Source organism: Podarcis tiliguerta, assembly GCF_965153285.1.
Source record: "Podarcis tiliguerta genome assembly, chromosome: 14".
Taxonomy (NCBI): domain Eukaryota; kingdom Metazoa; phylum Chordata; class Lepidosauria; order Squamata; family Lacertidae; genus Podarcis; species Podarcis tiliguerta.
The window spans coordinates 383,432-396,155 of record NC_139547.1 but is presented as its reverse complement, the minus strand read 5'-3'; the positions used below and the strand labels follow the sequence as shown (position 1 = coordinate 396,155).

General features: G+C 44.4%; 1 protein-coding gene across 2 annotated transcripts in view; it reads right to left on the bottom strand.

The window, feature by feature from the left end:
- PTPN9 (protein tyrosine phosphatase non-receptor type 9) overlaps window positions 1-12,724 on the bottom strand; it is a 70,611-nt gene that overhangs the window by 56,641 nt on the left and 1,246 nt on the right. The gene's annotated exons all lie outside the window — the stretch shown is intronic.

Sequence of the window (12,724 nt, the reverse complement as noted above, 5' to 3'; positions counted from 1 at the left end):
GTCCATCATCCAAGTCGTTGATAAAGATGTTGAATAAGACCGGGCCCAAGACAGAACCCTGTGGCACCCCACTAGTCACTCTTCTCCAGGATGAAGAGGAACCATTGATGAGCACCCTTTGGGTCCGGTCAGTCAGCCAGTTACAAATCCACTGAGTGGTAGCATAGTCAAGACCGCATTTTACCAGCTTCTTTACAAGAATATCATGGGGCACCTTGTCAAATGCCTTGCTGAAATCAAGGTAGACTACATCCACTGCGTTCCCTTCATCTACCAGGCTTGTAATTCTGTCAAAAAATGAGATCAGGTTTGTCTGACATGACTTATTTTTCAGAAATCCATGCTGACTATTGGTGATCACAGCATTCCTTTCTAGGTGCTCACAGATTGTTTGCTTAATGATCTGCTCCAGAATCTTCCCTGGTATTGATGTTAGACTGACTGGGCGGTAATTATTTGGGTCCTCTCTTTTTCTCTCTTTTATGGGGGTTGCTGAGAAGAGGGCTTGACTGTTTGACTTGTGTACAAAATGATTTATTTCATTTATTTCCTGCCTTTCCTCCAATGAACTTGACAATATACATGGTCCTTCTTCCACAACAGCCCTGCAGTGCAGCTTAGATTGAGAGATGGTGAGCAGCCCAAGGTCACCCCAGTAAACTTCATGCATGTATCTGAATCTGGATCCCCTCCCAGTCCCAGTTAAGCACAGAACCACTGTTGGGAGAGCCAGTACCAAAAAGTTGTTGCATCCAAAAAAAATTATGAGCTTCCTGCAGGCAATTGACCGGCCACTGTGGAAAGCAGGAAGGTGGTCAAAGTGGCTCTTGTTGGACTTCCGGGTTAGCGCCTCCGGCAATGGCGGATTTCCTCTGATCGGGAGGAATCCGCTCCGTGGAAATCAGGGTCTGGTCGCCACGGCGAAGGCAAAGACCCATTAAAAACCACAGGCGGGAGAAGCCTGTGGACGTGGGATTTGGCTGGCACCTTTTGCGCCTCCCCTACTCACGGGGAAACCCGGTTTTCGGGATCCGGAGCGACGTGGGGTGAGCGGCGCGGTGCTTTGAATCGACTGCTTCTTTCACGGAGTGAAGCCGCATTGCTGTTGCCGGAGAGCGCTGACTTTTTCCTGTGGACAATTGGACTTTAAACAACTACTTGTGAGTAGAACGGAAAATTGGATCTTTAAACATCTTAATTTGGCACCGAAACGGGAAGGTATCAAACAGGAAGTCCGCCTTCCTCTTTTGTAAATATATTAAAGCAAAGACACTGCAAACTAAAGTCTTGGAAAAGCCTTTTGTAAAGGATTAAATTTTCATCAGTTAAATTTACTAAACCCCCCTTGGAAGCAGGAGAAGAGGGGAGAAATTTTGGATCGTTTAAGCCTGCAAGAGAGAGAGTGAAGAGAGATAAATTACCACCGTTTTGAACCTGGGAACGGGCTGCCAGTAAGATTGACGTTTTGGGAAAGTTCATTGACTGTGAATAAAACGTATGTTGACAGATAGTTAAATAAGAGAAATATATTGTTTCCATTGTTTTCCTCTGCACTTAAAAAGGGGCAAAAGTAACTGAAAACTGAAAACTAACTTTGCTGCTGGATCTGCGTTTAAAAGGACGGATACAAATAGAAATTGTTTCCTCTAGAGGGAGCTTTTGAAACTGTTGCAGGAGTGGAGCTGGGGAATTTTCCAGCTGCAGAGATTAAAGACCGTGAGAATCAGAGATTGACCTTGGACAAAAATGTCGACAGAAGAAGCCTTAGTGAATGCATTTTGCAAGATAACTGCTTTATTGGAACAGCTTCATGAGAAGACGGATGTGATGATTATTAAAATTGATAACTTGGGACAAAAAACGACTGATTTGGGACAAAAAGTGAATATTTATACAGAAACTATTCAGGAATTGATTCAGGAATCTACTTTGACATGGCAAGTTGCGGAGAAGACGAGGGAAAAAGCTGTTGTTGAACCTCAAGTAACACAAGTGGAGAGAGCCTTGTCTTCACAGAGGCAATTTGATGAATATAAGCTGATGCCTTTTACGACTGAATTTAGAGGAAGTCAGATTTGGAGGGATGGAGTCCCGCTTGGATTGGAGAAGGAAAGTTGGATAGATCCCCTTATGCAAGGATGTTCTGGCCTTTGGGATTTGGATTTGGGCCAGGGGGAGATTGGAGTTGTGGAGGCCTTTAGCCTCGAAGGGATTTTGAAACATGCTCTGAAATATCTTTTGGACTTTAGTTTTGACTGTGGAGAATGGGCTGACCTGTCGAGAAGGAATAAAGGTATTGTTAGGTTGGAGTTTCCCCGAGATCTACTCCTCTGTGCCAAAGGAAGGAAACTAAGAACAAGTTCAGCAGAAGATAAAATAAAGTGTATGCATAAATATGAAGAAGATCTGCAGAAGGGACATGGAAAAGAGCTAAGAGTCTCGGATAGAAGATCACCAGGTTGATGGACCATATGGAACTGATAGAAAGGACTGACAGAATCCGAGACCAGGCAGAAGAGACGGTGGAAGAAGATTGGAAAAAAGTTTAAAAATTTATTTAGAGAAATATTGTAAAATTAATGAATGTTAGGAAAATGTTAGAATGAAATTACATGGCTTTAGTAGAAACATTATAAGGAGTTAAGTACAAATAAGTTTTAGGGTTTTAATGGTAAGATAAGGTTAAAATAAATTAAGATAATTAAATGACAGAAAATAGTGAAAGGTGGAAAGGATTTGCTGAAATAATTAATAACTAGAACACAAAAAAGGGAGGTGTGAGGAGGTCGAGGAAACAAGTTAATGAAAGATAATGATAAATATTGGATGTGTTTTTAATTGTTTTTGCTTTTGTTTTTGTTTTGATGTATTGTGTCTTTTGTTTTCTTTTAATGCATTGTAATGTATTGATTTGTATTGTTTATTCTTTTTTCTTTTTCTTACTTCTTTCTGTAATCTTTAAACTTTTAATAAATATTATTTAAATAAAAAAAAAGTGGCTCTTGTTATGTGGCATGAAAACACAGGGAACTTCCAACAAAAGATCTTCAGCCAGTCAAAACAGAAGTCTAATGTCTGGATCAAAGGAAGTAACAGTACTGTTCTATTCTGTATTGGTCTGACAATACTGGGAGTCCTGTGTCCAATTCTGGGCACCACAATTTAAGAAGGATGTTGACAAATCGGAACATGTGCAGAGGGCAGCCAAGATGATCAGGGGTCTGGAAACCAAGCCTTATGAAGAATGGTTGAGAGAGCTGGAGATGTTTAGTCCGGAAAAGAGGAGACTGAGAGGAGATATGATAGCCATCTTCCAATATCTGAAGGGCTACCACACGAAAGAGGGACAAGCTTGTTTTCTCCTGCTCTGGAGGGTAGGACTCAAACCAATGTCTTCAAGTTACAAGAAAGGAGATTCTGACTAAACATCAGACTAAACAACTTTCTGACAGTAAGAGCTGTTAGGCAGTAGAACACTCTCCCTTGGGACTAAGCAGAGGTTGGGTGGCCATCTGTCAGGGATGCTTTAGCTGAGTTTCCTGCATTGCAGGGGGTTGGACTAGGTGACCCTTGGCAGGGTGGATAAAAATCAATGATTTTTAAATATATATATCATTAAAAAATCACATTTTTAAATTTAAATTGGATTTTTAAAATAAAATGCTTTTGGGGGGGAAATCTTTCTAAGGATAGTTTTCTATTTAAGTTACATTATAGTCCTCATCAGGAAATAAGGATTTGCTTTAAGTTTTTCATGTGTGCTAATATTCAGTCTAAGGTGTTTTTTTTTAAAAAATCATTTAACCACATCAGTTAATAAACATTGATACATATGCTATAATGTTATTGTTTTATTTAAATAAATTGTTATTAAGGAAATGATTGTTTTTCTCCTTCCAATAAAGTACAGCAGAAAAGTTGTCCAAATAGAAACAGTTAACATATTAAACCTCACAATAATTTCATAATTATCTGTCAATGTATTTCTAATAGTGTAGCCAAATCAGTAATTTTTGATATAACTGTAAAAACTACTCTGAAAATTTATTATTCCAAAAATTAAACCTTCATCTATTTGTAAATATTAAGATTATAAAAGCAATTATGTGTCTTTCTGTAAAAATAAATAAATAAATAAATCAAGTCTTAGTGACTAGTGATTTAAATCATTATTTAATCATGGTTTAAATCCATTTGATTTAAATCAAATCCACCCTGACCTTTGCGGTCCCTTCTAACTCCACAATTCTATGTCTCTATGATTCTACTTTGCTGCCTCCATTGCATCCTCATTATGTCATCTGGCAGAGCTTTTCTGGGCCTTTTACAGGCTGTGACTCGTTTGCAAGGCATTTTGAGGATAAGATCACTTGCATCCACCAAGACCTTGACTCTGCTGTTATAGCAGATGAATCTCATGGGGTGTCCAGAGCACAGTCTAGTGCTGTTGTGCTGGATGAGTTTCAGTTGGTAAGGCTCAAGGATGTGGCCAAGGTGCTCGGATCAGTCAGGGTGATCACTTGCGCTCTAGACCCTTGCCCCTCTTGGCTGATAAAAACCAGCAGGGATGGAACAGCTGGCTGGGTCAGGGAGGTGATCAGTGCCTCTTTACAAGAGGGGGTGGTCCCTGCCTGTTTGAAGGAGGCAGTGCTAAAACCACTCCTTAAGAAACGTTGCCTGGATTCAGAAAAACTAACTACTGGCCAGTTGCTAATCTCCCTTTCCTGGGCAAGGTTCTGGAGCGAGTGGTTGCAGACCAGATCCACACACTTTTGGAAGAAACTGATTTTCTGAATCCATTTCAATTGGGGTTTTGGCCCGGTTTTGGCACAGAAATTGCTTTGGTTGCCCTGTATGATGACCTCTGTCAAGAGAGAGACAAGGGAAACATGTCCCTGTTCATTGTTCTTGACCTCTCAGTGGCTTTTGGTAACAGCAACCATGGCATCCTTCTGGAGCAACACTCCTAACTAAGGATGGGTGGCATCACTTTGCGGTGGTTCCAGTCCTACTTGGGTGGTTGTTCCTAGAGGGTGTTACTTGGGGAATGTTTTTCAGCCCCATGGACCCTTCAGTGTGGGGTTCCTCAGGGCTCAATCCTATCCCCCACGTTGTTTAACACATCTACATGAAACCGCTGGGTGGGGTTATCCACAGGATCGGAGTACGTTGTCAGCAGTACGCTGATGACACTCAGCATTATTTCTCCTTGACATCTGCAGGTGAGGCAGTGGAAGTGCTGGACCAGTCTTGGTAGTGGACTGGATGAGAACCAAGAAACTGAAGTCCAATCCAGATAAGACTGATGGGGTTATGTTTCCTCTGAAGGAGCAGGTTCATAGCCTGGGGGTCCTCCTGGATCCTTTGCTGTTGCTCAAGGCTCAGGTGGCCTCAGTGGCCCAGAGTGCCTTCCATCAGCTTTGGCTGGTGGCCCATCTACATCCCTATCTGGACAGGGAGAGCATAACTACTGTTCTCTACACTCTGGTAATCTGAAGGTTAGATTACTGCAGTGTGTTGTACGTAGGGCTGCCTCTGAAGACAGTTAAGAAACTTCAGCTAGTGCAGAATTCAGCGGCCAGGTTGCTCACCGGAGCAAGACGGTTTGAGCATATTACACTGATCCTGGTCTGACTGCACTGGCTACTGATTAGTGTCCAGGCCCAATTCAAAGTGCTTGTTTTGACCTATAAAGCCTCAAACGGCTCAGGACCACAATACTTTGTGAACCACCTCTTTCCATATGAACCTTCCCGGACCCTGTGATCATCTTCTGAGGCCCTTCTTTGTGTGCCTCCTCAAGAGGTTTGGAGGGTGGCAACACAAGAATGGGGATTTCTCAGTAGTGGCTCCCCATCTATGGAATGCTCTCCCCAGGGAAGTTCACCTGGCGCCTTCATTATACACCTTTATTCGCCAGGCAAAAACATTCCTCTTTAACCAGGCCTTTGGCTGATTGACATCCAATGTAATTTTAAAAGTTGTTGGGGATTTTTTTGGGGGGGTGTTTATGTTGTTTTCGTTTGCAGGGGGCCTTCTCAGTAGTGGCACCCACCCTATGGAACACCCTTCCATCACATGTTAAGGAGATGAGTAATTATATAACATTTAGGAAACATCTGAAGGCAGCCCTGTATAGTGAAGCTTTTTAAGGTTTTACTATGTTACTATGTTTTTACATACGCTGGAAGAGTGGCTGCGGCAACCCAGTCATATAGGTGAGGTACAATAAATAATTATTATTATTATTATTATTATTATTATTATTATTATTATGTTTTTGTATTGTGATTTTATGTTGCAACTGCCCTGAGGCCTGCGGGTACAAGGCAGTATACAAATTTAATAGCAACAACAACAGCAACCCTGCCTGAAAACCTGGAGGGTTGCTGCCAGTCAGTGTAGACAACACTGGGATAGATGGCCCAGTGGTCTGACTCAAGACAAAGCAGTTTCTTAGCTCCTAAATGTTCTCTTTTGGCACAACAATCCTTCCCTAAAAATGCCTATTTCTGGGTAAACAGGGAAAGGTATGTAAAGATGAATGACCCCTGGGTAAGCCAAGACTTCAGACTTCTATGTGACCCATCTTTTGCAATGCCTCAAAACAACTAGGTTAGTGTTGTCACTACAAAAACATCCTTCCTGGGGTGCTCACATAGTACCAACCTGCTGGGCTTGGGTGCCCTTGTATTGATCACATCTCGGTCATTTTCACACCATACACTGAAAGCACCCTAATGCTATGTCAGTGGTCATGGCTCCCCCCCCCCTCCCAAGAATCCTGGGAACTGTAGCTCTGTGAGGGGTTTCCTGACAGCCCATGGGACACTTAACAAACTACAATTCCCATGACTCACTGGGGAAAACCATGACATGACATGATGACTGAACAATGGCGCTATCATCCAGGTTCAAAATCCCACTTCTGGCACAAGCTTGCCTTAGGCTAACCTTGGTCTTAGCCCCCATCTTCAACACAGAGGTGCTGATGTCAGCCTACCTTTAAGGTTGCTGTAAGCATTAAAATAATGCACACAAGGCACTCTCATTCTACTAAATGAGCTCTCATTCTACTAAATGATGAAAGACATCTAGAAGGTGGAGAAGAAGGTGCCTCTTGCTGCATCAACCAGAAGGTTTCTTCCTCGGAAGAGCCCTTCAACTTCTCTAAAAGGTGTTTGGGACTTTTTAGTTAGAGAACAGGTGAGCAAAAGGAGTCATGACAGAAGCAGAAACTCACGATATATAAGCGAGGCACCAAATGGCTCCTTAAACCAGGGTTAGTCACCAAATGGAATGTCTAGTTGCCATTTGGAGGCCAGATCGCTCGAAAGCCGTATTTTTCAATACAAACTTTTGGTTCCTGAAATTCATTCAGGTTGTGCAGATAAAATATCACAGATACAATTCTACAGGATGTGCTGCTAGTGTGTGAAAGCAGTCCAGATCCAAGGATCCCCAGGGATGCACCTTCAGATGGAGAAGACGCCAGACACCATCCTAGTGCCCAGGCATCTTCACTTGGTTGCAAGTGGCCAACAGCCAGGTGCAAAATGTGCCTGGAAAATTTTGAACGCTGGACAGGAGATTATAAAATTTTGCATGGCATGGAGAAAATGAGTAAAGAAAAGTTTTTCTCCCTCTCTCATAATGCTAGAACTTATGAACATCTAATGAGGCTGAAGGCTGGAAGCTTCAAGCAAGTCCTTCTTTGTGCAGCACATAGTCCAACTACGGAGGCAGTGATGTCCCAAAGCTAGATGGCTTTAAAAGAGGGGTGGACAAATTTATGGAGGAGAGGGAGTGGGAAGGCTCCTACTCAGGAGTTGCCGGCAATAATGCTTCTGGATATCACAGAAGGGCAGGCATGAGCGTTGGAGTCTCACACTGATCAGAGGCTACAAAACCATTCCAGATTTGTTTTGTGGGGAGGGAAATGCAGGGAAGACAAACAAGCACACAACTAAAACATGGCCTTGATCCTGACAGCAATGATTGACTGTGGATTTCACTCCCTACACTGACCTTGCCACCAAGCAGATGGAGAAGCATATTGAGAAAACATGCTTTGGGAAAGAGGGAGCCATTTTGCAGCCTGGCATGGCTAGTTTCTCTTGTCAGGGTCAATATAGTCTAGATTCACATCTCCTCCCTCTTAAGCCCCCAAAACACACACTGTAAGAAAAGTGGAAATCAGTGAAGAGGGGTATGATGTCACTGATTCATGGCAGGAAAAAGGCGCCCCCCCAAAAAAAGCTCAACAACTTTGACCTGCCCCCCGAATGGGAAGATCACTGTCTTTTTTTTCTCGGAGTCTCTTGCGAGTTGGACACCCCTGGAATAGAACAAGGCATCCTTCCATCTTTACTGGGTGCCTCATTAGTATTAGTAATAATAATGATTAATAACAATTAATATTAATGATATATGTAACATTTACAGCACTCTGATCATTCAATATGTATCACATAATACAAATATGAAATCACTCCGCTGAGGGCTCTCATCTCAACTATCACATCTGCCTAGTGTCACTTTCCTCCTGCTTCCTTCCTTGTGTCTTCCACTGGGTCCTCTAAACCCCTCCCCTCTCTCCTCCTCCCCAATTATCTCATCTGGTCTCTTTGATTAAACTGCCGGGGGGAGGGGTGCTTCCAAAACAGGTGCCAAGTGTCACAGTCAAATGCTCTTAACAATGCAGGCACATCCGGTTCCTTGCAGTTGGTGTGTGGTCCGGGGAGTCCAGGGCCCCAGCTGTGTGGCAAAGAGAAGGGAGGAAAGGGGGGGGGGCTGCTTTGACACAATTGCACATCATAAATCTTGATTGAGAAAAGGCATCACAACCAAGACCTGTGGAAGTGAGCCCCAGTGCTTCAAGGGGGGGGGGCACTTTCTGAGTGTACAGGCCTCTGTGGGAGTCCTTTCATTCATTAATAAGCCTTTGCAATTCTGCTTAACTAACGACAGAGCACCGTTTTGCCTACAGCAGTTTACTTATGAGGTGGGCTGGCCCACTCATAAGGCAAGGTGAGGTGACCGCCTCAGGCAGCAGGATCCACAGGGACAGCAAATCTCCTCATTTTTCAGCAGGAGAATGAAGGGAACTGTCAGCAGAAGAAGTCTTGGCCCCCATGGCCAGATCACTGGGTTTCTTTTCCATGAATTGGGAAAGGAGACCTCTCCACACAGAAACCAATTTGAGAAAGGAGGGAAAGGAGAGCTAGCACATGTGTGAGAGAGACAGCGCACACATGTGGGAATCTGTGCATGTGTGAAAGTGTGCATGACAGCATGCATGTGAGTCTGCACATGTGAGAGTGTGAGAGTGTGTGTGTGTGGCTGGGCGTGTGTGTGTGTGTGTGAGAGAGAGAGAGAGAGAGAGAGAGAGAGAGAAATTAATGTGCGTGTTGGGTCAACTCACTTTGCACGTGCAGCCCTAGACCACTTTCCTCCACAAAAATTCTAAGCTGCTTGGTGCCAACTCTGACATGAACCTGCCCAATTATTAAGATCCCCCCCCCCCAACTTGAGGAGAAGTGGATAGAAACCAAAGGCATCTCCTTTCCAAAGGTAGCGCAGTTGTGCAGTTCTCCCCCCACTCCCAAATCTTCACTCCATATCCTTCTAAATGACTTTTAGGTACCAGTTCAAAATGTTGTGTTCACGCAAGTTTTTAATGGAGTTGAGTATTGTTTCAGCATTCTTCTTACTGAGTCCGGATACATTTTAACACTTTCTGCAGTATATATTTTGTTTGCACCTTTGCTGTTCTGTTCTTACCATTGATCTGTTTTGGGGGGAGGAGGGGGGTTTAGGAGGCACGCACTTTAAAATTTGTTGCAAGCTACCTTGAAAACTAAGATGAAGCAGCAGGATATAAATAAATGCCGGGGGAAAATAATTAAAAATATAAAAACCACATCCCAATGGAATGCTTTCCTAGAAATGGAATGCATTTGGGGGCGGGGGCAAGCTGATATCTTTCTCCCACTCCACTTTCCTTTCATATCCTCTCAAGAATGGCAACTTGTCAAGAATGGCAACTTGTGGCACCCAAAGCCAACTGCCAGTCCCTTGGGAATGCACAAAGGGAAGGTCACAGGGAGGGGGAGGCAGAGAGAAGGAGCAACAGAGTTTTCAGGAGTAGAAGAGGACAACAGAAGAAGACAGCAGGGCATGGGAAAGGGGCAGAGTCCAGGAAGCACAGCTAGGATCTCAAAAGGTCTGAAGAATTCAGAGAAAGATAAATTGCTGGGAGAATTTTGACTAAGGGAGCCGGAAGTTATTTATTTATTTATTGTGATGCAGGTGGTGGAATTTTCCCCGAGTGATTCATTTTCCATTGGAATTTTTTTCCAGTTTCATGAGTTCTTTAGTAACTATGAATGGATGTCAATTGCAAATACACACTGCTTGGCTTCAAAAATTTTAGCTTCATTAACAATAATACAAGTAAATATATGCACACTAAATTAGATCTCTCTTTAGGGTGTCAGGAAAATGTCCTGATGCAAACCCCCTCCACTCCAATACAAACCACCCTAATTTGCATGGTATAATTGCACTGGAACTTATCCTAATTTGCATAGAAAAGTTTTTTGGGAAAAACGTCTGGGAATTTTCCAGTGCAATTTTTTTTGGGGAAAACCCCAAAACACAATTAACAACATAACACAACACTCTTTCCCAGGTGGTTCTCTGTAGCCGGCCCTCCAAAGAGGATCTCAAGGTTTGGGGAATTCAGTGTTTCAGGTAGGCTGATGCCAAGCCATTTAGGGCACTTGAAGCTGAGCCTGGGAACCAAAGGAAGCCGCTTCATCCAACAAAGCCCAGGCCTCGTGAGGCCCAACCACCCTCTGCTAGTCACTTGCCTTGAATCCCTGCTCTGGAGCAATATGGAATTAGTTTAATTTGCTAGAAGCAGCCAAGATGCTAACAAGAAAATCCAGGAAACATATTACTGCATTTCTGTATTTGACTAGTTAGCGTTTGGGCTTTGGAGGATATACTGAAATTGACATAAGTAATAACAACTTTCAGAAGCTAAGAAATATGTGGCGGTTTAAATCTAGGGCATGTACCTGTTCACTTTTCCAGGATGGAGTAATAATATATGTACATATGTAATATATGTACAATGCAAGTGAAACGAAGCACATTGGTCAGGGTCTGGTCAATGCTTAGATAGCGGACACTAGCAAATAACAGACTTCCTAGTCCAGGGGTCTGCAAACTAAGGGCTGCAGGCTGGATCAGGCCCAATTGCCTTCAGGATCCGGCCCACAGACTGTCTGTGGATCATCGGCTTGGGGATTCTGTTCATTCAGGCTGCACCATTTTCCCCCTGCACCATTCCATTCCCCCCCACACACCGTGGCGGTGCCTCCTCCCTCTCTCCTCCTGGTTTCTCTGCACCCTGCCTAGAGGAGGAAGGGGGCTGAGTGCCATTTTAAGCAGCCCCCCTCTGGAGCCAGCCCTTTCATGCCGCTCATCTTCCCTCTGCCACTGCTGCCCTGGTGCTCCTGTGGGCCAGGGGGTGGGGCGGATGAGCTCCCTTTGCCTACCCACGAGAAGCAGCGGTGGTGGCGGCAGCCCCTGGGAAGGTAAACACAGCAGCTGGGGCTGGGGAGGAGGACTACTTGCCCCCCTCACCTCTTCTCCCAGCTCCCCCCCCCCGTGCCGCTTCTCCAGCCCGCCACAAGGTCTGAGGGACAGTGGACTGGCCCACGGCTAAAAAAATTGCCGACCCCTGTCCTAGTCCATGCCACCAAGACTAGATGGCGGTCTCCTCGGGGCGGGGACCTGCCCTCTTCTACTCTGCAAAGTACTGTCTGAGCCTTACGATCAGAAGCAGGGACCTTCCTATCTGGCGCACCTTAGTCAAGAACGTATCAATGGGGACAGGGTGCCAACGTGAATGAAATTTTGGGAGGCCCAGGTAGGCCCCCAACACCACCACTTGAATGGCAAAGCCCACCAACTTTGGGGGTGCCTGGCCCCCTCAAAAATTTTATGGGGGGGGGGGTTGAAGAGACCTTTGCCCCTAGGAGAAAATCTGCTCTTTTTCTGGATAAAATCTGAAATACATTCTCCATTTGGAAAGGGTTTTCTGACTGCTGCTTTTATTGGTTTTTTGTGGGGGGTTGGCAGTTATTGCTGCTCTATGCTTTTAAAAAATATTACATGATTTTACACTGCTTTTGTACATTGCTGGTTTTTAAGATGCTTTGGGAAATTCGCTTGAAAAGCATGGAAGACATTCTTTAAGAAACCTAAACAAAACCACCTGCAATCGGATGGAGTAATAGCAACAATGTATGCGGCCTTCAGTTCTATCCAAGACAGGCTATAGAAACGCAAGATTAAAAAAACTCCCACAGACCATTTTATTTAAATAAAAGGGTTACATTTATTAGTATAGTATCTTTTTCTCTGCCAGGACGGACAACGTTCATTTTTTCTGCTACAAGTTAGGAGTGTGAAAACTTTAACGGAGAAGGGACGCTCCCGAGCGGGGTTTGTGTCTCCCGGCCTTCGCGGGGGTCGCGGACCCCTTTCTGGGGCGCCTCCCGAAGGGATGAGCAACATCCACCTCGCCTGACTCAAGCGCAGCCGCAGCCGGCGGGATGTGCGGGCGCGACAAAGGAGGGCCGGATCCTTCCCGGGGGAGAAAGTGAAAAGGGCCAGAGGCAGAAAACGGCGAAGGGCAAAGGGCGAGGCG